The 25,444-nt window shown below is 39.7% G+C and overlaps 1 protein-coding gene and 1 long non-coding RNA gene across 2 annotated transcripts in view; one reads left to right on the plus strand and one right to left on the minus strand.

Annotated features, from left to right (window-relative positions):
* The window catches only part of HMGN1 (high mobility group nucleosome binding domain 1), a 1,114,480-nt gene that overhangs the window by 941,391 nt on the left and 147,645 nt on the right, over window positions 1–25,444 (minus strand). The gene's annotated exons all lie outside the window — the stretch shown is intronic.
* Window positions 97–13,828, plus strand: LOC121925562. Its single transcript, XR_006102896.1, has 3 exons — window positions 97–305; window positions 3,559–3,622; window positions 13,617–13,828. It is a non-coding gene; the product is annotated as an uncharacterized LOC121925562 (long non-coding RNA).

A 25,444-nucleotide genomic window follows, 5' to 3' on the forward strand; every position in this document is an offset into this window, starting at 1 on the left:
ACTCGAGCGAGCGAGCAAGCAAGGAAAGCAGGCAGGCAGGCAGCAGAGGAGGAGGAGGAGGAGGAGGAGTGGGGGGCCCAGGCACGCCTTCCTGGCTCCCCTGCCTCTGCTGGACTGTCACTGGGGAGGAGGGGAGGCTCTCTCTTTCTGTCTCATTCACAGACACAGACACACACACTGTGTGCCATCGTTTCAAGGTGAGAGGGGGCGGCGAAAGTGTCCCCTCCGGAGAGGATCAAGAAAGAGACTCCTTGATGTCGTTGACAAGAATGCCACCCAGGAAGGGGACTTTTCCAAACGTCAAGGTCTGGCTGGCTGGGTGGGTGGGTTCTTCAAGGGGACGCTGTGCCCCCCTGAAGAAGAAGGAGAAGAAGTTGGGATGTGGAGGAAGACACTGGCAAACAGATCTCTTAGCAAACTGTTAGCAAACAGATCTATCCTCCCTCCCACCCCTAAAAAAAAGGTTGCAGGGGTTCCCTATGTTGGGTGGGGATGATGGGGGATGCAGTCCCACCCACCTAGAGGGCATCAGGGTTGCAATGTGACCCAGCTGTAGCCCTGCATTGATCGACTCACTAGCAAGCCACTATAAACCCCTGCAAGGTTACCAGGTCAAACCTGGGAATAGATTAAATAATAGATTGTTTTAATAGATTAAAAGGGCTCTGGTTCCTTTAAGGAGGAGACTGATATTTATTTATTTATTTATTCATTCATTCATTCATTTATTAATCTAGCTAGCTAGCTATTTGGGTATCATGACAATAACAACTGGTGGAAATGTCCTTGGGACGACCAGCCCTGAAATGCATGATGGAAGCTCTTGCAGGCTACAGTACAAACTGTCTTGTCATGCCAATTGGGAATAATGTTTTCAGCAAGATGGAGAGAAGTATTTCAGATCTCAGCCACGGTTATTTTAGATTTGGGCAGAAACCTTGATCTTATTTTCAAAACAAACAAACAAACAAAATGTAAATCAAATCCTTTCTGTTCTTGCTCATTCAAAAATCAGTGCCACTTCCAAGTCATCAGATGCTTATGAGCTTAATAAAGAATATGAACCGGCTGACATGACACTTAAGACTGCAGTCCTAAACCCACTTATCTGAGGGTAAGCCCCACTGAAGATGAATGGGGTTGAGTTCTGAGTCCACGCACAAAGGATTCAAGACCAGCCTTACCATTAGGCAGAGTGAGATAGCAAGATTTTGGTGTCCTAAAAGGGCATAATACAGTGATTCTGTTGTAGAATTACTGCCAGGAATGGGGAGAAGTATTTGCCCCGTGTGCCAAAAGAAAATTCATTTGGTTTTGATTATTAGGCAGCTTAAATGGAGCAACTGGCAGGGAGGCATGTGGTGTTCTGCCTCAAGCAGCACAATATTTCAGGCTAGCCTTGAGCAGATATCTTGAAATGGCCAATAAGTCATTAAAGACAGCTGGACTGAGCAAACACAAAGGAATTTATCACATGGGAGGCAACACACCCAAATCCCATGGATAAATGGGGTTTAAATCCTGGGAATATCCCACAAGAGCAGGATTGTTTTCAGACATGTTGGGTGTTTTTGATATTAACCTGACATTAGCACATGCAGAAAGTCGCAAAATTGTGCTGCTATCTCGAAGTTAACAGTGGAGCAATTTTGCGGATTCTGCACAATTTAATGTTGTGTTAATGCCCAAGTTGCGCGATGTCATCTTAAAACAATCCCACTCTTGCAGGATATTCCTGGTCTTAAACCCCGTTTATCCACAGGATTTGGGCACAACCCTACCATGTGATAAATTCCACTGGTCAACTGCTCATATGCCTCATGATGGCAAAAGGTGGTTCCATTTATTACTTTTAAATATGCATCTTGTGCAGGAAAAATTCACACATAGCACTTATGTAAATCTGTATCCTATTTTGTTCTCTCTGAAGTGAGGCATTTTCATTCTGTTGGCAATGTGCAAATGGCTATTATTGTTTGAGCTGATTTGGTTCTTAATGTGCAACAATCTCCATTTTCCCTCAGAAGGAGGAGAGTGAAAGGGAAGCTTAACACATATAATAATATTTGGGAGCAATCAATTCATCCAGGAAAGAATTATAGAGTTGGAAGGGACCCCAAGGGCCATCCATTCCAATCCTTTGCCATTCAGGAATACACAATCAAAGCACCCTCAACAGATGGCCATCCAACCCCTCCTTAAAAACCTCCAAAAAAGGAGATTCCCCCAGTTTCTGGGGGAGTGTGTTCCACTGTGGAACAGCTCTTACTGCTAGGAAGTTCCTCCCAATGTTGAGGTGGAATCTCAGTCATATGTATTATATACTTTTAATAGACTTTTAGTATGTATGTGTGTATATGTGTGTGTACACACACACACACACACCTATATTATATAGGTAACATTAAATATTACATAGCCAAGGGTAGTGCTGTAAAGCAGGTTTCTTCAGCTTCCTACCTTCGTGGACCACTTGAAAAAGCAGAAAATGACTGAGACTCACCAGTCATAGGCTGCAAACCAATATCATCTCAGTGCAGCATGAATATCCACATGTGGAGATATGCTACACCACCACTACACAGTCCTCATACAAAATAGCGACATTGGGCAACACTTGTTAATGACAGGGTGCCTTTGTGCAATATGAAATCAGTATGAAACTCCAGTGTGAAATGCACAAGCACATGTACAACCACGGTATGCAACGGCAATGTGAAATGTTGCTGTGTGTGCAACTCAATTTCAGCCACTGTCAGAAGAATACAACTGCTGGGTCATGACAAGTAATTCACCCTGCATGTGTATGTTATGCTGTTAATGACATATAGAACAACCCTTGCCCCCAGCAATGGAATGAATGCTAGCTATGGAATTAGTCACAAAATGGCTGCCAAGGGGGACAGTGACTGGTACAATCTTATATTGGTATCTAATTCCATTTTGGAAATGGCTAAATTCTTTTCCACACTGATATTTTTGTAGGTAGGAGTTTTATAATTCAGCACGTTAAATAGAAATATTACCTCTGGTGGTAACATGACTCAGCTTCTCCATTTTAGGCTGAATACATTTTCACATATAACTTGTAACCAGTGGTGTAGATTTGAGTCAGTTGACTAAGGCTCAAGTCTCTTCAATGATCTGACTTGGACTCAACTCTCTAATAAATGACACATTGACTCACTCTAAACTTGTATATTTTTAGCCACCTACATGCTGGCCTGACTTCATACAGAAACAGAGTGGGAAATGGTTTTCTTTCTTTAAACAATGCTTCCATCTCACTGCTTTTTGTCTTCAGGTTGCCTGGCAAAAGTGGTACTTTACATTTGCCATACATTTGCCTCCCCTCAAGCTTATCATCTCATTGTACTCACAATCAGCATCATTAAATAGGGCACTGAGCAACTGGTTGTTCTTTACCTATTTTAGCACAGTGTCTGCCATGGAGTCCTTATCATAACAATGATCTCCAACTACAAGAATTAACTTCAATAAACCTGTGATTCCTTCACTCTCTTCCCTATTTTCTTCCTTTCTTCTTTCTTTTGACAGTGAGAGGGGACAAAAACTGGAGGATTTCTCGTCTGATTGTAAATGAACTACAGACAGCATCCATGTAAGCATGACTTCCATGTGTGTGTCTGTTGTGAGGTTTTCTTTTTTTATGGGATGCAAGAAACTATTCTCTGTCCCTTTGCACACCATCCAATATTTGCTAACCCCACAGCTATCAAGCCCTGGGAGAGGATGCAATTCAATGGGGTGGGGGAGGAAGTGAGGACACAATGTAGACAATGAAGATAGTGCTTCTCTGGGCTCCCAGGGGAAGAAAAATGACAGTGTACTCTATCTGTAAATATATTGTTATGTCTTTCCTCCTCCAAGTTAAGATTGCCTCCTTCTTCATCATTCCTCCTCCCTCCCCTCCCAACCAGTAAGCAGCATCACTTGGAGGGTGAGGGTCCTCCTGGAGCTTTCAGCTGTCAGGACAAGATATGGGGTACTGTGAAGGTGGAGCGTTATGCTCTGCTTGCTGGGTGCAGAATCTCAGCCTAGATTTTATTTTTGTTGGCTAATCTCCCTTTAAATCTTTCTAAATTAGTGGGCACTGGTAAATCTTGTAATGTCCAGGGCCAGCCCTACCATTAGATTGTCACCCCAGACAGTAAATACTGAGGAGCAGAGAGCATGCGGAAAGATTGGGGGACAGGGCTCTGTACGTTATGTGATATTCAGCTCTGTGTGTCATGTGCTCCCCCCCCCTTCCCAGGTATACTCTGTCAGTCAATACCAATTCAATATAAACCTGCAAGGTACTGACCAACTAAAAGATAAGGTGGAGGGTCCAGCAATCCCAAATTGTCAACTCTGTATTGTGTTTGAAAAGGACAAAGCCCAGCGACACTTTCACAATGATGAGGAAGAATCTTGCGAGTCTTGCACCCATGGATCTCTAGTTCCAGTTGCATTAAATATTGATACCTTGTGTAATACAGATCTGTCTTAGCTCATGCAAATTTTATGCAGACTTGGGATCTATGGGCTTGGGGCCCCAGTCTTTTAAGTGCCTAGCAACACCTTAGCAGGGGGACCAGTAGCTTTGCTCAATGGATAGCAATCATATAATTAGGGTGAATTCAAACAATTCCACACTTAGTCGGGAACAAAAGGAAAAGTGTTCTCTATCTAATCAGTCAAAAACAAAGGGAAAGCGGTCTGAGCAAAGTGCTCCAATATTTGAGGGACGTAACAGGATTTTCCTATGAAAGCAAAATGTGCACAACATTACAGTAACCATGAATTGGCCCAGAACACCAAAACAAACAAACAAACAAACCCCTATGTTTATCCCCAAATATTCAGATGTTTGAATGCAGTGGAATTAGAAGTTTTAAACAGATATGCCTACCTTAGAAATTCTTTTATTATATTGAATAAAGCTTTACAAAAATCAGACCTTTGTTTAAGTTCTATATATTTTAGGGGGGAAAGTTCTTGCTTTCACTTCAAATGAGAGGAATGAGCAACTAAAGGAAAGTTTCTTGGGGAGGGAGGGAGGTCTGTGGTGAACAATGCCCTCATTTTGCCACCTTCCCATTTATATCCTTGTTAGTGCCCTCCAAATATGCTGGAGTAGAACATCATCTCACCACTCCAGCTAACATTTCCTATTCCTATCCTGCCAAGAGATGGTATGTGTTGTAATCTGGAGGGTACCATATTAGAGAAGGCTGAGCTAATTCTTCCTTGACAAGCAGTAATTTTATATCATGAGCTAATTAAACTTTTAGGATCAGGTATAGATCATGGATATGATGCGATAAAAGGTCTTCTGGTTACAGAACAATGCAGGTGTGTGTGTTTATCAAAAGATATATATTGTTTGTGTTGGTGACTGGACAATGAGGTTAGAGTGATTGTTAATGTCCCCTAATGGCCAGCAAACTGAGTTGCAAGGTACATCAGTTGTTAGGGAACTTAGGGCATTATAGGTAAATAGCAGAATTACTAGAAAATAGATGGAGAAGTCAAATGAGCATAAAACAGCTTCATGTGATAAATTATTTTGCAGTTATTCCCAGCCTCCTTCGGATAGTACATCTGACCTCTCAGCCTTCTTCAAACACACATCTTAGCCAGGCACTGACAAACATGACTCTCCATCCCTACCATAGACAGAGAACATCGTTCAGTAATTTACAGACACTTATACAAAAGTCTCACTGTTAACCCAGAGTTGTTGTTAGATTTAATTGTATTCCACTTTTTCCCCTCCGTTTGGGATTCAAAAGCAGCTTGCAACGGTTAAACATAGTTAAAAATTAACAAGATACAGAAGTTTAAAAGCAATTAAACCATCATAACATTTAAAACCAGTTAAAACAAATTAAAACATCAACCACAACAACACTTAAAAGTCCAGCACATTATGCAAGGCCTGTTTTCCCTGAAAAATCAATTCTCAAAAGGCCTGCTGGAATAAAAAGAATTTTACCTGCTTGCAGACAGATAGTAAGGAAGGTGCCAGTCTAGCTCTTCTGGGAAAGGGGTAACCACTGAGAAGACCCTCTCCTTCAGTGTTCCCACTAAATGTTCCTGTAAGGATGGCAGCAGGACAGCAACAGGGCCTCCCCAAAAGATTGCAGAACATAGGCAAATTCATGCAGGAGAGTACAGTCCCTTAAATAATCTGGACCTGAACCAATTAACTTTTCATTTCCAGGCTGAAGTAAAACCAACACAGCTAACTTTCAACTCTTGATTTTCAATGATTTCCTAGTACAATTCCACTAATTTTATATTCTCAGACCAAGCATCAAACTATACTGACCAGGAAGTTTCAGTTCTTTGGGGGTGGGGGGTGTCTGACTTCAGAGGATTTTTTTATATTCTCCTATAGAAGAAGAAAGTTCCAAATAAGCTCATAATGAGCAAAACCTCCAGAGAGTACTTTCTCAAAGGAAACAAGAACTGTTCTAAATTTTGTAATGGCATGCATGATAACCTTCACCAACCTTCAGGAAAGGGTATGATTGCAACTAACTGGCTTTATGCTGTGACTGGAAGCCTATTATGTGAATGCAGTTGCACAAGCTCATGGAAGGATATTGGATAGATAATGTTGGAACTGTGGATCATGAATGAACAGCATTGTATAGTCCATTGTTGTGGTGAAATCCAATGATTTATAAGCATGAAATGAGGAAGGGGATAGAGTAAACCTGAGTGTCAAGATCAAGTCAGAACTATATGTAATGTAGGATGCAGTGGCTTAGTGGTTAAGATGCCAGTTGTGACAATTGGAAAATCGGAAGGTTGGCAATTCGGGGCCCAAGTGCTGCATGATAGGATGAGTTCCTGTCACTAGTCCCAGCTTCTGCCAGCCTAGCAGTTTGAAAGCATGCAAATGCAAGTAGATAAATAGGTACCACTTTGGTGGGAACAGTGCTTGGTGCAGTCATGCTAGCCACATAACCACTAGAGCAGTCCTTGGACAACGATGGCTCTTTAGTAACAGAGATGAGCACCACCCCCAACAGTTGAATATGCCTAGACATTCATGTCAAGGGACTACATTTACCTTTTATATGTCACAGAAGATCCAGTGGCAATTTGTCTGACAAGCTGTTGGTACTACTCAGATGGCCTGAAATACCACTCTCTGGGCACCCTCTGCACAATCTCAGTGCCAACATTGTCAGAGAGATAGCAATAGCAAATACAGTCAAGGGCTCCTTTCACACTCCAACAGTGAGCGGAGTAGAATAGGAACAAGAATATTATTATGCAACTTCATAAGGAGTAGGAACTAAATTCTGCCAAGTTAGTCACATTTCATCTCTGATTTGCTGCATCTGCAAAATTCAGCTCTCTAGGATCTTCCCAGCACTAATCAATGCTAAGTCAAATTTTGTTCAGCAATACAATTCTGAATCCTATTATTATGATTTCCAGGTCCCTTAATGGTTTCAAAATTTCAAAATTCTTTTTTCTTTTTTTTCTTTTTCTTTTGTTTTCTTTCTTTCTTTTTTGATTAAGAAATTATAATACCTTAAGGACCATCCAGTCCAACCTCTTGCCATGCAGGAACATAGAATCAAGGCACCCATGTCAGATGGCCATCCAGGCTCTGTTTAAAATCCTCCAAAGAAGGAGACTCCACCACTCTCTGAGGGAGTCAGTGTCAAACAGATCTGAGGCCGGTTACCGACCGCGTTTTAGTGCGTGACGAGCACGCACTAGGGTTACAAAAGGGCGGTGCTTCCGCACCGCCCTAACCCTAGTGCGTGCTCGTCACGCACTAAACGGCGGCGGCCCTTCCAAATGGCCGCCGCGTAAGGACGTCACGGCCGCGCCACCTCTAGACGGGGCGGCGCGGACGTGACATCCTCAATCCGCGGCAGGGCGCCTAGAGCGCCCTTTCCGTGGACAGGAAGGAGCTCCATTTCGGAGCCTTTCCTGGTCCGCGGCACCGCTTTGCTTTGCTGGCGCAGCCTTCAGATGGCTGCGCCCAGCTAAGCAAGGGAGAAAGGGGCCAAGCGGCCCCTTTCTCCCCCCTCCCCGCCGCCGCGTGGTATCCTTGGGGCTTGAAGCCCCAAGGACACCCCTTTTCAGGCTGCGGGGAAGCGACGTTTTGCCGCTTCACCGCAGCCTGAATAGCGGTGGATCGGGGCCTCAGCGGCTGCCGGTGTAGCCACTGAAGCCCCGATACTCCGGAAAGGGGCGGGTCCAGACCGCCCCAAATGGTGGTCTATAACCCGCCTTACTGTCAGAATGTAGAACCTTGTTCAGGTTTTCTCAGAAGTAAGTCCCACTGAGTTCAATTTTATTTTCTTCCAGGGAAGTTTTTCAAAATTATGGGGTAAGATATTTCTAGTCCCTTGAAACATTTTCTGTAAAGTATCACAGTTCATGGCGCTTTGCTGTGGTCTTAAAGTGTCATTAAGCAAAACTGGTGTAACTGTTCATACAGAATGAACAAGGCTACATCTTGTGGATACCTGCTTGGGAGTAAGATCCTTGAAATATTGGAATTTACTTCTAGTACATGCATAGAACCTATTAATTTTAATGTTGCTTTTGTGTTTTAAATCTTAAATTCCATGGTTTGACTTTATTTATTCTTTGTTCCTCTTGTTTCCTGATACTTACATCAAAAAGTAAATCTTTGCATGCCATATAATGGCACAGAGCACAAAAATCCTTCAAACATTTAACCATCTAACCTGGGCCCATTTACAGCACACAATTACAACGTACTGATTCACTTTAATGCCATGGCTACATGAATCTTGAGATTTTCATTTTGCCAAAATTGAGCACTCTGTTGATAATTCTAAATGCCCCAGCCTAAACTGCCAATCCCAGGTTTTGTAGGGATGACCATGGCAGTTAAAGTGGCATAAGGTGCTATAATTATGTAGGTCAATGAGTCCCTGGTGTTTCTCACATTGATTGGATCTGTACTGCAGAAATATCCTGTTTGAAACCACTTTAATGCCATGGCTCAATGATATGGGATCTGGGATGGGATTCTTTGTAGTCTGTTGTACAGAGATGACAATCTCTCACAAAACTACAAAGGTCAGAAGTCATAGGCATTGAGCCGTGGCAGTTAAAGCCTTTTCAAACTGGATTATTTCTGCAATATGGATGTAGCTGCTGAGTTAAGATTTCTAGAGTTTCTGCACAGTTATTTTTTAGCTCTCATTGGAGGTGCTTGGGATTGAATCTTTTACATACATACTTAAAGCATGTTTTTTGCCATTATACTACAGCCATTTACATTCTCATTCTTCTTCTATGACTTACACAAGTCAGTAAACTATACAACTAACGGTGTAGCCTAGAACTGAGCCAAGATAATGGTCTAATGGTTGTTGCTTTGTGGTGGTGGTAATGGTAGGTAGGCAGAATAAATCAAATGATGTGGATTATTGTTATTTCAATTTGCATAGTTGGTAGATCAGGTAAGCTGTTTTGGGCACCTAATAGGAAAATAAACCTAGGTAACATTTCAAATGTAACCAATTAACTACAGTGAGTAACTAAATGCTTCATTTTGTTTAGTATAACATGGTAAATAAATAAGCACACTAGGCGATTTTGAGGAGAAAAACAATTTTAGTTTCTTTTTAAAAGAAACAAGACTGAAAGACTGTATCACTGATCAACATGCATGAATGCAGCTAATACTGTACAATTAAACAATTGTGATTTAAAATGCAGGAATAAAATCTGCAAGCAGTAAAGGTGAATAATCCAGTCCTAAATGCTTTAAGATACTCTATACTATGTAATATGTATATAAAATTCATTTTTATGATTGTCATATAACTGCAGAACAGTCTATTTTATTTTGCTTTTGCTACAGTTGAGCTATCTTCTTCAATTTCAAATACGCTTATTTGATTTTAATAACACATACTTATTTCAACAAAGTTTACTCTCATTCCTCAATTATAGAGATTGCAGGAGGGGAAAGAGGAGGGGGTGGAGAACACATGTGAATATCATGTGCCTGATATTATGATAACAACTCAGTACATCCCATTTTTGAGAATCCCCATCTGTCAAATGTTATCATATGGTACATGTTTCAAGCTCTCCCAAGCCATCTTGTACTTGAAAATTCCCAGTAGCAAATGATTCATGAAAAGGCTGTACTGTTTTTGTACTGTATTAATTAAAACATTTACAGCTTGAGCTGTATTTATTTTTTACTAGCAAATGCTCTGCAAACTGTTAAGCATCTCATCAGTTGTAAGATAAGCATGCATCTTCCAGCAGGAGAAAGATGGGTTTTGGGCACAGTCCTTGGGGAAGCACATCAGAACGTGCTCTGCTGAACTGAGCAGGAACAGAACAAGAAGTCTGCCATGAAACTCTTATTCATTCAACAATGAAGGTTTCTACGCATGAACCCAAAGATTTGGGAGCTGGACAGGATTGATTTAGGAGAAACCAATAAATAGTCTACTTGCTTAGGCCCACTTGCACTCCTTAACATGAGTGAAGGAGGACAGAAATAATGCCAATGATATGAAAGAATACACTTGGCAATGAATCCTGCAGCACCTTAAAGGCCAACAATTTATTGTGGCATAAGTATGCTGTAGTCCACAAAAATATGTGTCAAATGCATTATACCATACATGACCATGTAGTACATGATGGGATGCCCAGGAAGGCTTCTTATTGGGGTTTTTGTTTTGGTATGTTTAAGGACTTTATATTTTTGCCATGTTATATTATAGTGATGTTTAAATTGTGCTTTAAAACGGAACTGAGTTGTTGTTTGTTTCTTTGTTTGTCTGTTTTAAAACATATTTTGTGAGCCACCTTGGGACCTGTTTGGGGTAAATACATGCCGTGAATGATTTGGAATGGCATTACATAATTGGAAACTGTTGTTTGTCTCATAAATTATATTTCATAATTCATTGCCAGCTAAACAGTGTAGCAGAGCTGGGACTTGTAGAATCAAACTGCTGAGGCATTTTGCTCAATGTTGATGGTTGTGTCATCTGTTTTAAACTTCTCCTCCAGCTTCCTTTTATCAGAGTTTGATGGCCTGCTTCACAATAGTTACCGAAATGACTTTTTCCAGCAATAATAAGCTTTGTAAATTATTCTTCTTGCAATGCCAAGTATTTATAACAGACACAGACAGGCAAACGTGTATAGATAGCACTCCATATCCACAGATTCTTTATCCACTGATTTCACTATCCACAACTTGAAAATATTTTTAAAATATATAAATTCCCAAAAGCAAACCTTAATTTTGCCATTTGACATAAAGGACACAATTTTACTATGCCATTGTATTTAATGGGACTTGAAAATTCACAGAATTTTGTATCCATGAGGGATCCTGGCACCAAACCTCAGGGGATAACAAGCTGCAGATCTGCCACATATATTTGGACTCTCCTTGGGGCATAGCTGTGAGATCTGTCATGAAGAGAGCTTTCAAAATTTACCACTTCATAATTTACCAATAATCTACTTGGCTTTTATGATGCAGGAGGATTCAGCACTAATGGCTTTCCCTTTTTTTTTGTAGACCAACATGAGACAGGTCAAATCGAAACCACGTTGCAGTCAGCAGGAATCCACCATTATATTTATATTCTGCCATTATATTTATATTCTGCCTTTCTCTGGTGAGCTCGAGGTATTTACCCTTACAACAACCCTGTGGGGTAGCTCAGGCTGGCAGTACATTTGCACTGCAGAAATAATTGAGTTTGACACCACTTTAACTGCCATAGCTCAATGCTATGGAATCGTAGGAATCATTTGTTGTAGCACCAGAGGTCTCTGATGGAAAAGACTAAATGTCTCACAGAACCATAGATGCCAGAATTCCATAGCATTAAGTCATGGGAGTTAAAGTGGTGTCAAACTCAATTATTTCTGCAGTTCAGATGCAGCCCAAGAGAGAGTGACTGAGCGCCAGAACAGACCGGCATGAAAAGCCAGCTCCCAGCTGGCTTGGCAGTGTGGCATTCGCATGACGCATAACCCCAAGTCACCTGGAAGCTGGCTTCTAGTCACTCAGCTGCCCACATGTGGGCCGTCTTCCAGGTGCTCCGGTGGCATGGTGTTTAGATGCCGCACACCACTGAAGTGCCTTAAAGTTGCAGTGATGCATAAAAGCCAGCTTTTTGCTGGCGCAAAAAGGAGCAACTCTGCTGCTTCTTTTTGGACTTGCAAAAAGCTGGATTGAGGCCATGGTGTGCAGTTGCTGCAGCCCCAATCCAGCTTTCTCATGGGCGGCTTGAAGCTGCCCCTTTGCAGTGGTCTGTTCTGCCCCTCAGTCAAGGTCGTGGCAGTGAGTTTCATAGCTCAGTGGGAACTAGAATCTGGATCTCTTTGGTCCTGGTCCAACACTTTAACCACTTATAGTGGTTCTATAACTCCTTAGGCAGTTACAATTGTCTCAATTGGCCTCAGTCAATTTTGTGGCTAAGACCTGATTTTCACATTTACTGCCTTTATGGATCATTCATTTCTGAAAAGGAAAAAAAAGGTTGGTAAATAAACACAAAGGCATTCAAATGCAGGTAAAAATGTAGTGAAATGTTTGTGGGTATCACCTTCCTTTAAAAGAAAAAAAGCCTTTGCTGAATACTAAATAAAATATGTTGAAGTATGAAGGTAGGTTTTACCATTCAGACCCTTTCGATGACCTTCTCATCTAGCTTGCATTCCTATACTAAATAGCTGCAACATGGGTAAGAGATAAGAAAAGCAAGGAAACCTGTGAGCTAAGCTCTCCTACAGAGGCTGGACAATCGCCAAGGAGATGCAGCAAAACCATAAGTGGTCAGTGGTGTGACTGTCTCCTGTCCTGAAGGAACACTAGCATTAAAGTTATTAATTACAGCAGCCAGGCTGACAGTTGGCTACGCAATGCCATTTATACTATTGTAAATAGATTAACAAAATGTGATTTCTGGTAATGCTTCAATGTCAATTATGTCAAATAGATATTCCATTGGAAATGTTCAGGAATGGGTTCAATGCATCGTTTCTGCAAGTAGAGCACACACACATTTTTAACCTCTCTGTGTGCACAGGAGTATGTATACTAGGAATATTTATTTTTATTTATATTCTTTTTGATTTATGTATATGCCACCTTTCTCCCAGGTGGATATAATCCTCCCTGTTTTGTTTTGTTTTTAATTTTTAGCAATGTCCTCTCTAAAAGTTACAATTTCAGGAGTGGGAAGGGCAGAAAAAAGAAGAAAAAAGGAGGGGGGATGCCTTTGAAAGATACACCGTATTATCCTAATCAGAAAATTGTAGATTTGAAATGTCTCGAGGAGCAGAGAAAAGCCCATGGCTGTTCTTATCCTACATGCTCAGCTGGTGTATTTTGACATGAAAAGCCTGGAGCTGTGCAAGAGAAATCAGGAGAGTGACTTCGCCATAGTCTGGGGGGAAAACAATGTCTCTTGGAAGAGGGTGGGGTAGGTGGCTGTAGATGTTTTTTTTCCAGGATGGTTAATTACTAGTCCACCTCACTTTCCGCTCAGAAGCCATGAAACCATCTGAAAGGGATTTTAACTATCTTACCTGATTTCCTTCTTTTTTAGAAAGGATGCTGCAATTAACCAATAAGGCATGACAGAGAATATGACCATCGGCGCAGGATAATCGTGTCCTTGGGGTAAAGCAGAAAATGAAGAACAGATGAGTACTTGGAATTCCCTAAGGGAGTGATTAACCCATGATAGCTGTAGCTACTGGAGAGGCCACATTGCTATTACAAATTGTTTTGCTTTCATGTAAAATATGTATGATTTAAGGGAATTACCATGTTCGTTGCTCGCTGCCATTTTGCATTAGAACCAAAATGGAGCAGAGCTTGCTTTCGGAAAATTAAAATTGGGCTTACATGTTGCCTATTAGAGCTAGCGCAGTTCCAGTTCCACAAGAAATCTTGCCTGTTTGCACACAGACGTCACACTCCTCGAAGATTACCTTGAAATAAGCTGTGCTTAATCAACATTTCTGTACAATTATGGGGTGTAAAAACAGGACACCAACATAAGCCAAAGGACCACCTGAGTGGAAACAAGATGGGGCCTATCGGCTAGAACGGCTGTCATCCAGATTCAAGGAATGGCATATGTCAAGGATAGAAATGTCATCTGGGAACAGAACATAAGAAGTATGTGAGAGCCAGTCTGACAGCAGCAAAAACTAGATCACCCCATTATTATGTTTACTGTTTTTCTTCTTATACCTTAGAAGCTACTTATTAAAAGTAACAAATTTAACTGTAATGTGTTATTTTGGGGAGTAATGACGTCTAATAGCTTTACTGTATGTGAAAAAGCATAACAATGGGTAATACTGTAACTTTTTAGTGTAACAAATCATCTTAAAATATTACTTCAGGATTTATTTTGGGATTTGGAGTGTTTTATGTCTTTTTAACTGTTTTATTTTATTTAATTGTTTTAAATGATATAAAATATATAAAAGTACCTGAGAGATTACTTGTTACTAATGTGTTCCTCTTGAACAAATACTTGATGACAGTCCTTGTTTCCTTTAAACAATAACAAGTAATGAATCAATTATAAAATAAATAATGGCTCAAGTTCTACTTCCAAAGTATTGATTAAAAAAAGTATTACCCTCAATCTGGATGTCTTTCCTAATTATTCCGATTTGATACTGCTTTGCTATCATCAAATCAGTTTCAGGTCATACCTATAACACCTCCCCACAGAACAGGTACAGAGGATTTCAAATAGAGTTGTATAGAATAACTGATAATAAAAAAACCTTCTTGTTGAGAAAAAAGCTGTTTATACTTCAAATGATTAGCTGTGCCAAGTCAAACCGGTGTGCTTTCAGAAATTTAATGTTTTTATGTTAGCCAAAATATCCATCTGCTGAGATAGAAAAGTCTTCCTAGAGTGGCCTGACTATTTTTAGCGATCTTTCCCCCAACTCCATAGCTAACCCATATCTTTTCGCAACTGAAGAATATCCTCTTAGACCTCATTTCTTCACTTCAGTTTTAGCCAAAGATTATTCCCTGTGGATCTGCTTCCCATTACATCAGTTAACACCCCTTCGGAAAGGAACCCAATTCAATGAGAGAGAAAGAGAACACCATTCTTTCTTTATTTGTAGTACTTGTATACAACTTAATATAATAAAATCTCTAAAATGCTAAACCAAAGGTGGGGAAAGTGTGGCCCTGGATCCCACTTTTCTAATATTTGAAGAATATCCTCCCCAACCCATCTGATTTTTTTTTAAATGCATTTTTCACTGGTGCAATTTTTGAGGTGATTTTTATCTGGGGGGAAAAAACCTCTCCAAATGTTTTCAAATACACAAATATCTGTCCCAATGGGTTGCTTGGCAGTTGACCAGGGCTGGTGAGAATGGGTTCAAGCCCCAGTGCAAACATTTGTTCAGGGTGGGTCCCCAGCTTTTCAGATCTGGTGAGTTGATGCATGTTGGCTGGGTGAGCACTTCTGGGGTTGGTGGATTTGGACCAAGCAGGAAAGAAATTCCTGGCTGTGTGTGGGGGGGGGGGGGGGAGGAATCTGTGGAAGATGTTCTTCTCCCTGTCATCTCCCTAACATCCTATGGGCCTGGAAGTGACTTCAGAGACCTGCTGTCTGGGCACCTCCTAGTAGGCATCTTGTTACTAACAGCAAGGAAACTGGGCAGGTGGGATGGGGGACAAAAACATCAGCAACCTAGTCAAGCCCCAGATCTTCTTCCGGACCTCATGGCAATAATAATTGTACTGGATTCCCCCCTTCCCTTCAGCCCAATGGCTGGCCATGAAGAGATGCTGGATAGAACGGGAAGCTTGTTGTATTCCCCTCTATACAGAAAATGAGGTTGGTCCAGCTTGCTGTGCTAATCTCTTTTGCTATGGCTGTTCTGTACTGCCTAGTGCAGCCACTGTAGTAAAGAGACTACGATAGGTGCTCACAGACAAAGCCTTTTTCCAGCATCCTCACGAGATGCAGTATTCTTGCAAACATTAGGCCACTGATTCCCAGTGGAATCCAGCAGTTGCTTTGCAACTGAGCTATCGTCTCCAATGAATATAAATCTATTCATTTATTCTTCTAACCTTCAGCAAGTGGAAGACTCGGTGGGGTTGGTTTGTCTGGAGGCTGTTTATCTTTTGCTATGCCAGCACTGACATGTCTTTGTAAAGCTGATATCTTCTTACTAAAAAAGGAGGAGGAAAAAAACCTGTGTTTGAAGAAACCTGGTTAGATAAAATGTTGGTAAGAGACCAAAACAAATGAAAGCTCTCAGAGAAGCTCTGTGGATGCTTGTATTGCTGAAAAACCTGGCAATAGCTACTCTTGTGGTTCAGGTCTGAATTTCTAAAAGATGTAGTCTGTGGTTCTGATAAACAGTGAAAATATACCAGGACAGAATACAAAGATATTGCTGTGTTAGTCTGTAGAATCAGTATGCAGAGAGATCTTGAAGCACCTTTGCAACTTACTGAAAGAAAGAAGTTGGCAGCATGAAACATTAAATAACATTAAATAACTAATTGCATTATTGATTGTATTTCCATTATTGGGGGAAGGGGGATGATCCATTTAGAAAGTAAGAAAATGACCCAAAATTAGGAATGCAGAAAATGCCCTCAGAATGCCCCAAGAAACCATTTTAGCCCCCATAAAGCACTCAAAACAGTAAAAAGTAAGTATTGCTCACCACAGTAAATAAAAAAATAATAATGCTGCCTATTATATATTTAGTTGTGCCCTTTAGCTATCCCCCCAAATAATATATATTAGAGGAAATGAACCCTGCCATTCATGTACTTGTAAGTGTGTTACCTTTTCTAAATTTCCATTGAAGATGGAAGGTGTGAGCCAGCATGGTGTGTGAGCCAATGTGGTGTAGTGGTTTGAGCCTCAGATTATGACTCTGGAGACCAAGGTCTGAATCCTGGCTCAGCCATATAGGCCCACTGGGTGGCCTTGTGCAAGTCACATGCTCTCGGCCTCAGAGGACAGCAATGGCATGCGCACATCCACCGCCACTGAACAAATCTTGTCAAGAAAACCCCATTGTAGGTTCACCATAAGGAAGAAAGTACTTGATGGCACACCACCACCACAACAACATCAAAGGAGGGGACAGTTTATATGAACTGCTTCCTACCACAGAGTCCCTAAAAAGGGCTATAATTCAGACACATATAAGATCATGTTGAGAACTCAGTTCAAGATTTCAATAATATCAGCATTCTTGTTTTAAGAAGGAAAAAACAGATAAAGTTTTTAGGGCATATGACTGTGAAAGCAGCTTGAAGGTATGTGACCAATGTTGTGATACATCAGACATTTGTTTAGGGGAGAGAGTAGCAGATGACTAGTGACAAACTATCAGTATCTACAGAGCTCTCTGCCCTTTCTCCTGACTAGCCAGAGTAAAAGAAATTATGCAAAACAAGTAAGTCTATGCAAATTTGCTTAATGTGCAAGATTTATAACATCACAGCTTTCAGCTTTTCTTGGCACAAAGCTGAGGTGACCTTATAGCTCGTTTGTTTATTTATTTATTTATCCAGGCAGACCCTTTTTTAAAAAAAAAAATACTTTGATGAAATGTTGGGGCTTGTACAAAGGTCAACACAGACATTTAGAGAGAGAAGCATTTAGATTTACCTGTTTAATTTGCATGCAAAGAAAGAATTGTGAGAGCAACGTATCTGTTGACTGCCCTCAAGTTGACCTCAACTTATGGTGACCCTACGAATGAAAGAGCTCCAGATCACCTGGTCATCAACAGCCCTGCTCAGATCTTGAAGACTCAGGACCATGGCTTCCTTGATTGAGTCTATCCATCTGGAGTGCAGCCTTCCTTTTTTCCTACTGCTTTCTACCCTACTAAGCATTATTGTCTTTTCTAGCATGTTGTGTCTTCTCATGAGATATTCAAAGTACAACAGTCTCAGTTTAGTCATCTTGGCTTCTTGTGAAAGTTCAGGCTTGATTTGCGCTAGGGACCCATTTACAGTGGACCCTTGTTATACACTGGGGTTTGGTTCCAAGATCCCCCGTGTATAACAAAATCCGTGTATGCTCAAGTCCCATTAAATATAATGACATAGCAAAATGGTGTCCCTTATAAAAATGGAAAATCAAGGTAAATTTATACTTTTTTGGAACATTTTCAAACCGTGTATGCTTAAATCCGTGTATAAAAAATCCGTGTATAAGAAGGACCGACTGTATTTGTCATCTTTAGCAGTCCACAGTATCCGTAGAACTCTTCTCCAGCACTATATTTCAAATTAGTGATTTTCTTCCTATTGGCTTTTTTCTCTACCCAGCTTTTACCACCGTACACAGAAATAGAAAATATGATGGCATGGACAACTGCACAGACAACTTCTAACTGTAGTTTTCAGTTATATATCTTTACACCCCAGGATCTTACCTAGTTTCTTAATAGCTGCCCTTCCAAATCCAAGTCTTCTGATTTCTTGAGTGCTTTAATATCTGAGCCAAGATATATATATATATATATATATATTAAAAAAAACCTGTTTCAAGAACTTCATCATCTATTTTAAAATTATGTAAATCTTCTGTGATCATTATTTTTGTTTTCTTAATGTTCTGCTGTGCACCTGCCTTTGTACTTTCTTCCATGACTTTTTTCAATAGTCATTCCAAGTCTTTGCTATTTTCTGCTAGTAGTATAGTGTCACCTGCATATCTTAAATTGTTGCTGTTCCTTCCTCAGATTTTCACGATTCCTTCCTCCAAGTTTATGTATGACCAAGATTTGATTTGAAACATGCATGTGTGGGAGGTCGTTCAAGTTATCCATCAACATATGGGGACCCATGGATGTCATAGGGTTTTCATTGACAAGGAATGCTCAGAAGTAGTTTGCCATTGCTTTCTTTTGAAACATAGTTTGTTGTTATTGTTGTGTGCATTCAAGTCATGTTTCTGACTTATGGCAACCCTAGGGCGACCCTACCCTGGGGTTTCTTGGCATGATTTGTTCAGAGGAGATTTCCCATTGCCTGCACCTGAGACTGAGAGCATATGATTTGCAGGTCACCCACTGGTTTTATGATTGAGCTGGGAATCAAACCCTGATCTCCAACCACTATGGCATGCTGGATCTGATAAAACATAGTCTACAGTGCTTATTATTCCTTTCTTGTCCCCCATCCAAGTAACCAAGTCTGACCCCGTTTCTCTTTCAAGATCAGATAGAATCAGGGCATTTAGGCCTTTCTAAACATGTAAGTTGCATAAATATGGCCAGCACCAAAACTTGGAAAATTTCTTTTTTTTTTTTTTACTTCATGGTGTACAATCCTCCAGAAGCACTGCTACTAGTCATGCTAATTGGAGAAATCTAGGAACTGTGTTTACAGAAACGTTTTGTACACACAAGGTAATATAATACATTGTTAGTACACACAGCTGAATATTTAGAGTATTTGTTATGATTCACATTATTTGTTAGGTCCCATTAATACATACTTATTAATACTGAAAGCAGACCCCTGGACATCAGTACTACTTGCAAATCATGGGTCTGCTATGAAGCAGGGCTAAATCTGGATCCAATCCCACGAGACATCGTGACTAACTTAAGCTTATAAAACTTGCTTTGCTTTAAAACTGAGGACAATGTTGCCACTCTAATTCTGGAAGATAATCAAGTAAGAACTAGATCCAGTGTTGACAAGATTCTGTTACAAGAAATTTAAAATGATATAATGAATCACCGTATAATGAGCTGATACATCAGAATTTCTTGATAACACATTCATATTAAAATAAATCAGAGAATGACATACTGGAATATTCTACCAAAACTTTTCTTTAACAATCCTAAAAGGACTTTCACATGCAAGAGTACTTCGAGATACCGAACACCATTTAAATCACAGAACATTGATAATTTAGAATTGCCAAATGTCAATGATCCAAACAAAGCACCAGCAAGCTTTTATGCAAATATATGAGAAGAAGCACATTTATTGAGAGGGAAAAGTTATTGTATCAATTAGAAATAATGAACAGACATAATGGAACTGATATGAGAGTATTTAAAGGGTAAAATATGAAGAGGCACACTGTGACTGTAATAACTGTTCAGCAGTGGAGCAGACTGCTTTAGAAGGTGATAGATTCTACCTCATTAGAAGTTTTTGAATCAAGACTGAATAGCCACCTTTCAAGGACTCTGCAGTATACCTTGACAGCAGGCTGATGTAGTTGACCTTTTTGGGTCCTTTACAACTCTATGGTTCTATGTGTCTTTTGGTATATATTTTTCTTTTCCTTTCCAACTAGCATATATGCTGCAAGTCTATGTGTGCCAGCAAAATGGAGAGACAATGAAATTTCTAAAATGGCTAGATAGTTATGGTTGAATTGCTTTGGTTTAATTTTAGAATCTCTTCAATATTTATGATGTTTTTTCCCTCATAAGGGTAGAACACACTCAGTAAACAGTGACTATATGAACCATTCGTGTAAAATAAGCAAGAACACTGACTAAAAGAGAAAAGACACTGAAGGAGACTCTAGCATGGCTTCATAGGTGCTAAAAAAAAAAACCTTGCAATTCTCTATCTTTGAATATCCTGGTGCTGGGGATTGTTCCAAAAACAAGCTGACACTGTGAAGGTTACAAAGCATGTTCTATTTTCTATAATGACAAGAAACTGGGGAATGGGTTATATAGCAAGCAGTGGGAAATTGTTGGTTACCTTACAGGAGGCTGTAAATGACCAACTGAAACCAAAAGTTTTGTCTTCTATCAAATTCATTAGCCTCACAAAATTTTCCCAGCACACACACTTTTCAGCGATCTTTGCAAACTATATCAGAATGTAAACATGTGTGGCTCAGGGCTCTCATTCTTTTTGATACTGGTTGGTCAGGATGGGGGACAGAAATGCATTTCTTTCTCTTAAATAAATTTGGGTCCTTGATTCACCAGCATAGCCTGCTAATATCCTGGTGTGGGTGGGACTCACCAAACAAATGGCTGTTTATTCACTGTAATCATCTCCAAGAATATAATTGAAATGAAGGAATCAATATGTTTATTTTTAAATTCTGCACATGTACCTTAAAAACAGCTGGACTTGAGCACCTGGTCTACTGGAGGATGTGCCCATACCAAATTCTTGTTTAACATTCTCTTCTTGAGAAATCACATCTTGAGGAAGTAATGTTCATCTTAAATATAGATAGGGGTTATCAGATGGACAAGCACATACAGTATATACTGACAGTTACAACTTCACTGTCAATTAAGTATGAAATGTCATAAATAAGTAACTAAAAGATGAAATGGACAACATAGGAATGCATTTCCTGAATAGGAAAATATTTATTCAAGATGGACATGACAATGTATCTGGGCAAACTTTTTCATATTTTTTATTAAAAGAGTTCTCATTTTAAGATTTTTCCAATCAGTTGTAATTTTGCAGTGTTCAAATATGTACAATTTATTGTTGAAAATGTTTTATTTTTAATTTTTTAAGTCAATAAAACATATGTCGGAGCGTTTTTATTTCTGATTAATAATGATTAATGTTGCAAGGATGTCTTGATTGTCCTTTGGTTTCTAGTCCTAGAGGTCTTCCATAATATAAAACAGAGGTGGGAATTAGTGGCTCCCAACACTTTTCTCTATTAGTTATGGTGACCAGGGCTGCTGAGATCTGAAGTTGCAATTTGACAACATCTGGAAAGCCATACAACTCCTGCCTCTGATAGAAAGCAAAATGTCAGCACTATTCATTAAACATCTCACCAATCTTCTATTTCTAATTCTGACATACAGTATATAGGCCACCTTGGGTCCCAGATGAAGGCAGGATATAAAATAAATAAATAAATAAATAAAATGATAAATAAGTACAGTCATGGCTTCTGCCTTTTAGACCCTATTACAAAATAATTAACTATTTTTTGCATCTAAATCAATTTCTGTACTTCTGTGTTGGTTTTATTACATTAAAAGAACATTAATTCTATTTTATGAAGAATAAAACCAGTGAGTAAGCATCCTCAGTGAATTCTGAAAAGATCAGTTGAGGGATATACCAGAATTTATGTGTGTTTGTGTGCCTTCAAATCACCCATTGACTTATGGCAACCTCATAATTTTGCAGGGTTTTCTTTTGCAAAGAATACTCAGAAGTAGTTTTGCCAGTTCCTCTTAAACAGAAGCTACAGCTTACATTTCTGTTATTCCATTTTTGATTCCACACTCCGTTATAGGTGACCCTCATGCAGCTGGATGATTTCTTATTTGCTGGCATTCAGGTTGTCAGTAAGGTGGAGGCTGAAGTGTGCTATGCCAATTTGGCACTCCTTCACTACCTCACAGGCACACCAAGTGACTGAGAAAACAAATGAACCCCTCATCCTCATCTCATTTTGTTGGCATGCTTTTCAGGCTTTCTGCCCTCCCAAGGTGGCTAGCTGTTTGAGAGATAATTAGGTCAAAAACAAGAGGACTCAGATTGTACCTAAGGGAGGGTACTAATCCATATGAGATTCCAGGCAGAACTCCTATCTCACGTAGTGACTAAATCTGCCAGCTAGACCAACAGAAGAGGAATACATTCAACTAATTCAAATAAGGTTTAGGGAAATTGTAGAAAGAAGGAGTAACAGGCAACTGCTTGCAAAATGTTTAAGTTTAGATATTAATAACATGGATTGATTTAAGAAGGCACTTGTAGACAGCCATAAGAGGGAACATGGAACAACAACATTAACCAGGTCAGATCCATATAGGAATCTTTAATTCCTCCGTGTATGTCTTCTATTCTTTCAACATATTTCTTTCTAAATCAGAGCAAAAAAATATGTAATCTTCCAGATGCTATTCGATTGAACCTACCTTCATCTCTTGCCATTTTCTATGCTGGCTAGAACTGATAGGAGTTATACTTCAACAATCTCTTGAGGGCCACATATACACAAGCATTGTTACACCCAATAGTATATACTCAGCATAATAAAGGGTGTCACCTAACTTCTTCTTCTTCTTATTATTATTATTATTATTATTATTATTATTATTATTATTATTTCCTGCTTCTCCCTACAGATTGAGGTAGGATTACAACAGAATAGCAGTCGCCTTGTGCTACCAGCTGTGCAAATGTCCCCTAGATATTCTAGACTACACTCTCATAATCTTTTGTCATTGGACATTCTGGCTGAAGGTGATGGGAGCTGTATATATAGCTACAGAGATCTGTTTTTCTGTGAAACTCCACCTGGGCACATAAAAAATATTGCACAAGCAGGTTTCCCCCATTATTTTCAATGTCCAGATAAATTTAAGGCACAAACTGGTGAAGAGATTATGGGAGCTTTTCCTCATCCAAAGTTCTCTATATACAGTTGAGCCCAAGCATAGATTTGTTAGCTGCTACATCAAGAGTAAAATCTTGAATTGATGCATATGAGTAATAATTCTTTCTTTTTTTAACCTGAGAGGTATGGTGTATGTAAGAGGTAGTAACTTTTATTCTCTAGAGAGTCACATTCCTTTGGGAGGTATTCTGTCACAGGCCAAATGGCAGTTGTGCATTGAAACTTGCAGTGGACAAGGCAAGAACCCAAATCTGGGAACCTACCATTTTTATTTGTTTGTTTCTTTATTACTCTCTGTCTCTTTTTGCAACCCTCTTTTCTCTTTCTTGTCATCCCATTTCCCCTTCCCTACTTTCTCTCTCCCTCCCTAGCAGGCTGCAGGGGATTTCTCTTCCAGATTGCTGTCTCAAAGGCCCAAATTAATCACAAGACTTTTGAAATTAACTTGAAGCCTTCATGGACCTCACACAGGCCCACACAGCCTTGGGCCACAGATTGTCACCCCCACCACCCTATTTTGTGTGAATAGACTGAGGCACAAAACTGAACACAGAATACACATTCATACAACCTGACATGGCATATATGTCTTGGAAAATGTCTATGTGACTTCTGTAAGCACAGGGACGTAGCCAATGGGGGGTCTTGGGGTCTGCCCCCCCCCCTTCCATTAGAAAAATGAATGGTGTGTGCTGCTGCGCCACTGCGCCCAAGCCCCATTATAATGGTGGCACTTAGTCTGGACACCTCCCCCTTCCTAAAATCCTGGCTACATCCCTGGTAAGCACTACCATCTGTCAAACAGAATGCATGAACCCAACATGGGGACAATAGATATATGCACAAAGTTTTGTGATACCTAGGCATTAGGTCACACACCACATTCTACAAATAGAAGTAAATTGAGGAGATGTTCTCACACCCCACTGTGTATGATGTCTAAATGCTGAAGGAATGCACATTCCAGTCTTCAATAGATTTGTCTTCTCTTGGATGGTTGTTGTTTTAAATCTGAAAGTCAAGTATAGTAAATCCAACATATATGAACATTTCAAATCTGTTGAAGCATTCAATATTTATTACTCCTGAGATCAAACAAAAGGTGCTGTTTTAAATCAATATTTTGACATAAAATCATCATCATGTTTTAAAATTAAGTAGCTTTATAAAGGTCCTAAGGAAATGGAATATGTCATATTTTGAATTTTTCATTAAAAATGAATCACTGTTAAAAAAAAAAACCTTTTATATGTTTTTTTCCCCTCCGCTAGAAATGAATAGTATTTTCTTAAGTAATTTGATTTGTTGAAATCCTTTTTTCAGGGGCAAAATCTTTGGAGAAAAAGTGAATATACTGCAAGAAGAATATAATTTTGCTGCCTTCCTTCCACCTGGGCTCCACCCATGCCTCAGCTCCTGGACTTAAGGAGGAAGACTGGTCCTCCTTCTTCCCTCCTCTCCACCATCTGCCAGTGAAGGCTGGGCTGAGTGAGTGTTTGCTGCCTTCCTTCCACCTCGCCTCCATCCATGCCTCAGCTCCTGGACTTAAGGAGGAGTCTTCTCTCCCCGCCCCCCCCCCCCGGCCGCCTTTTTTTTCTTTTCTTTTTTTGTATAATTTATACTGTTTTTTAGGATTGAGAGGGGGGTTGAGAATGGGGATTTTTTTATTTTCACTTGTTTTTACTCTATTAATTGTTATGTATTTTGCTTTGTTAACTTTACTGTATTTTTTGTTGCAATTTGAACCTGTGTTGAGGGACTGGGAAATGAGTTAATTATGAATTTTATTAGATTGTAATGTTTTTATTATCTTTGTTTGATAACTATTGTATTTGTTAAATTGTTATTGTATTTGTTAAATTTGTTTGATTGCTTTTGTAATTGTATTTGTATCTTAATGTTATTTTTATATTGTATTTCCCCACTGCTGTTAGCCGCCCAGATTCCCCGTGATAGGGCGGGATACAAATAATAATAATTATTATTATTATTATTATTATTATTATTATTATTATTATTATTATTAT

Source organism: Sceloporus undulatus, chromosome 3 (assembly GCF_019175285.1).
Source record: "Sceloporus undulatus isolate JIND9_A2432 ecotype Alabama chromosome 3, SceUnd_v1.1, whole genome shotgun sequence".
Lineage (NCBI taxonomy): Eukaryota > Metazoa > Chordata > Lepidosauria > Squamata > Phrynosomatidae > Sceloporus > Sceloporus undulatus.